Source organism: Nannobrachium achirus (genome assembly GCF_963921795.1).
Source record: "Nannobrachium achirus genome assembly, chromosome: 7".
NCBI classification, from domain to species: domain Eukaryota; kingdom Metazoa; phylum Chordata; class Actinopteri; order Myctophiformes; family Myctophidae; genus Nannobrachium; species Nannobrachium achirus.
This window is the reverse complement of record NC_137816.1, coordinates 7552953-7557133: the sequence shown is the minus strand read 5'-3', so window position 1 is coordinate 7557133 and position 4181 is coordinate 7552953. Positions and strand designations below refer to the sequence as shown.

At 45.7% G+C, this 4181-nt stretch overlaps 1 pseudogene across 1 annotated transcript; it reads right to left on the bottom strand.

The window, feature by feature from the left end:
- Window positions 1-297: 297 nt before the first annotated feature.
- On the bottom strand, window positions 298-1237 carry LOC308288474 (DNA repair nuclease APEX1-like; annotated as a pseudogene). The gene has a single exon. The product of its transcript is annotated as a DNA repair nuclease APEX1-like (transcript).
- Window positions 1238-4181: the final 2944 nt, after the last annotated feature.

Below are 4181 nucleotides of genomic sequence, written 5' to 3'. Positions count from 1 at the left end.
GAGACACAATGTTTATGGTTTGAGCCAAGCCAAGTCCGGAAATTACAACCGTATCATTATTAATCCCTGAATCTACAGAAATAAGTGTGTTTGGTGATTCACCCGAGAGACGTTAACAGTGAACATCAGGGTTTATCCCCTGTAATGGGTGCTCCACTCAGACGTGTACATTGGCTGTAGTGTCAGTAGTCGGGTAACAACAGTATATAGAACAACGGTGTATAGAACAGAGTGAAAACAATGCAACAACAGCTATAAAACGAATGGGTTTTTCATCCACTTTGACCAGACAGTAACCTAAACGGCTATGTGCAGTGTGATGGGGCAGTGGTCACTCCCCATGGCTTTGTTTCGGATCTTGCTGTCGCACAGGCCCGGCACCAACGCAGAGGAGAGCAGGAAGTAGTCGAGCCTCCAGCCCACGTTCTTGGCGCGGGAGTTCATCATGTAGGTCCAGAAGGTGTAAGCGTTTGCCTGCTCAGGATAGAGCTCGCGAAAGCTGTCGACGAAGCCGGCGGCGAGCATCCGGCTGAAACCCTCCCGCTCCTCCGGGGTGAAGCCGGCGTTCTTTTTGTTTCCTTTGGGGTTCTTCAGGTCGATCTCCTCGTGGGCCACGTTCAGGTCGCCACACAGCACCAGGGGTTTGCTCTTGTCCAGCTCGCTCAGGTAAGCCTGGAAGTCCACATCCCAGGTCTTGCGGTAATCTAGGCGCACCAGGCCCCGGCCGGCGTTTGGCACGTAAGCCGTCACCAGGTAGAAGTTGGGGAACTCTGCGGTAATGACGCGACCCTCCTTGTCGTGCTCTTCTTTGCCAATGCCATAGGTTACATCGAGGGGCTGGGTTTTGCAGAGCATGGCCACCCCGCTGTAGCCCTCCCTCTCCTCAGAGCCAGCCCAGTACTTGTGGGGATACTCCTCCATGGAGGTGATCTCAGCAGGAAGGGCCCTCTCGGCACATTTGGTCTCCTGCAGGCACAGCACATCCGGAGCCTCCCCCCGCACCCAATCCAGACCCCTCTTCTTCACCCAAGCCCTCAGCCCGTCCACGTTCCAGGAGGTGATCCTCATGTTGGCAGCACGTCCATCTTTGCTGGTCGTTTTATCCGGAGGATCCTCATACAATATGGGAGCGCCTGGCTCCTTCGACTCCTTCCTCTTTCTTTGCTGGGGCAGCGCCGTTCTCCTGGTCTCCATCTACAGCCTCCTATTGGGTGTTAGTCTTTCCCCTTTTACTCATACTTGAATGCACCAGCACAGTATGACGATGATGTTGATGATGATGTATAGATACAGTATGTGCACATCATTATATTGTCCAATCAGAAAAGGGACATGTGGATAGGGACATATACGACATCAGTATTTGATACAATGGAAAAACACTGTTCATACACAGAAAGTCATGTATTGGAGCGGCTAGCACCGCTCAAAAACATCATTTATACCCAGTCACTATACTGCACCTGAGATGTTCCTTTTTACTGAGACCACGTTTAAAATCAAAATTGTATACACTGAACATCAATACGAAGCAACTGAAAAACCTTTTATTTCAATGGTAGTGGATGGAGAGAATGGATTTTTGTCCAGCTAAGACATAGCTACCACAGGGTGCGAAGAGGGGCACAACCACGGCGGGACTAAACAAGGGGTTATATTTGTAACTCTTGGGTTACAAGTGGATAAATTCATGCCCAGGATTTTACTGTGCGCACCAGTGTTGTTTTTGACAGCAAAATTTTAATCTACAGTTGATTTAGTCAACTGAATAGTATTTTGGCAGGCCTTGATGGCAACGTAATGACTGATTTTACATTGGTTGCGTGCTGAAAATAGCCGATCTACAAGCTCACAACGCGTCGCGCTGCGACGCGTTGTGAGCTTGTAGATCTGCTATTTTCAGCATGCAAAACCTGAGAGCAACTAAATATAAAATTACTCTCTTCTCCACTAGTCCCTCCCCAACGTTTTACTCTAGTTTTTATTTTGTTGACGAAATTGTCAATATATTTAGTCTTAGTTTTAGTCATCACAGCTTAGTTTTTATTTCGTTTTTATTTCGTTTTCGTCAGTGAAAAAAACGCAGTCGACAAACATTTTTAGTCATAGTTTTAGTCGACGAAATCAACACTGGTGCGCACATGCACACACCACGCACATACTGAAAGAAAGCCAGGTAACCCAGTGGGCTTCTGGGTAATGCATTACACCTTACTGCAGCTGCAATATTTTTCTTCAAAGCACTCCAGCCAGCTCCGTGTTTTCTTAGCAACCAGTTGCAGATGTATAAAATCATTTCAAGTGAAATGAAATGATTCATCGCCACATACTGTATCGCTTTCGGTCGAGCCTGTAACCTCAATGTCTGATGTCATATGGGTGTTTATAGAAAAATAGATATCCTGGTGAGTTCACAGACTTACTGTGGGCCTGGTCCCTCTGTTTGTCTTGGACGGGTCTCACACACCGCAGTTCAGATGGGGTAAAACCAGAACCGGCACATCTGCTAAAGGGTCGGTTACGTTACTTTGAAACTGTAATCTGACACAGGTTAATGGCAATTTGATTAAAATTGCTACGTGCAATTGAATGCGTTGTTTTCATCCATCACATCTATTTATTTTTCAAATCACTTTCCCTCGGCATCATAGCCATACACGTGTATTCCATGTATTCTAACAAGGTTAGACGACACATCCTCCTCCGTTTACAGACAACTTGTTTTTGCTTTTTTTCTGACTAGTTTTTAGTGAAGATGGATGGGAAAGAGGGAGAGAGAGACGGAGAGAGACGTCACGCAGCAAAGGTCGTCGGAATCGGGACTTGAACCCACAACGAGCTGTCAGGCTCTCAGAGCCTATGTACAAGTAGGCTCAACATCACTATTGTTTTTATTTTTCAAAGGTTTAGAGTTAATTTTGCCATTTGTACAAATAAATAATATTATTGCTTTCAGAAGCTATTCAGAAGCTATACAGTATATAGAGTACAGTACACCTATACCATTTTTTGTGTAGTGAGACTACATAAATCTATAAACACGTAACTACGAATACATCACTCCTTCACCCCTGCATATGTTTCCGTAGCACATTTTTATCTTATTCATTCACACATTGTTTAGAGCAGCAGCACATATATATGTTATGTACGTTTTAAACTCACTGGTGTGAACTGATACGTCTCTAACAGTATACCTGTGAAATTGCTGTGAAATTTGGCCAGCAGGATCCTAAACAGGGACAGAATAGAATAGCGTGTCCTTGAGTTTTGGCCCGGCAAGGTCTTTGGAGGAATAGGAGGGAGAGATTGGTATCTGGCTTTGGGAATGAGATCAGGTCACGGGTCTGATGGGAGGTTTCATGGTCTGCAGGCTGGGAGTGTAACAAGATCACACCACAGCTGCAGTAGACTGCCTCCCCTACACACACACACACACACACACACACACACACACACACACACACACGTGTGCGTGTGTGAGACGCACATATGTACGCACAAGTGTACACAAGCATGGTTTGGCAAACTTTCAGTAAAATGCATTGACAGATTCATTCTCTTACCACTTACCCTAACCATAACCAACTTAACCCTAACCATTCTTAGCTCCACGCAGATATGCGTATGCCTGTCCTTATGAAACCCCAAACTCGTACAAGCCCTATACAAACAAATCATGAACGTCAATCAGTTGATTGACGTTCATGATTTGTCTCCCCAATGTTAGGAACAAAGACTGTGCACACTACAGGTGCCTGGCATACCGGTCACAGCCTGCACGTGTACAGAGCCATTCCTCAGTACATAATTGAACTTTGCTACTGTTTGAATTATAAACCTTTCAATCAGTTGGAATGTGTCCTTGGTGTACTTATATAGCGTGGCCTAGTCCTCTGCAAGGAGCCGACCACATAGACTTATTGGAAATAGCAGTGCAGCAGACTCATGGCTTCTCCCATAGCGGTATCTGATTTCCCATTCTCCGAGGGGGTAAAGCGTGTTTATTTGGGCCAATACTTACACAGCTGTGAATGGAATTGAGGTTTGCCAGCCACATCACTTCAGGGATGCTGCAGGCATAACCAAATGATGCAGACTGCAGAGGAATGCCAGCCACATCTAACACACTGTAAACTACTAAGAGCCTAACCAAGGCAATGTTAGAATGGAGGCTGATC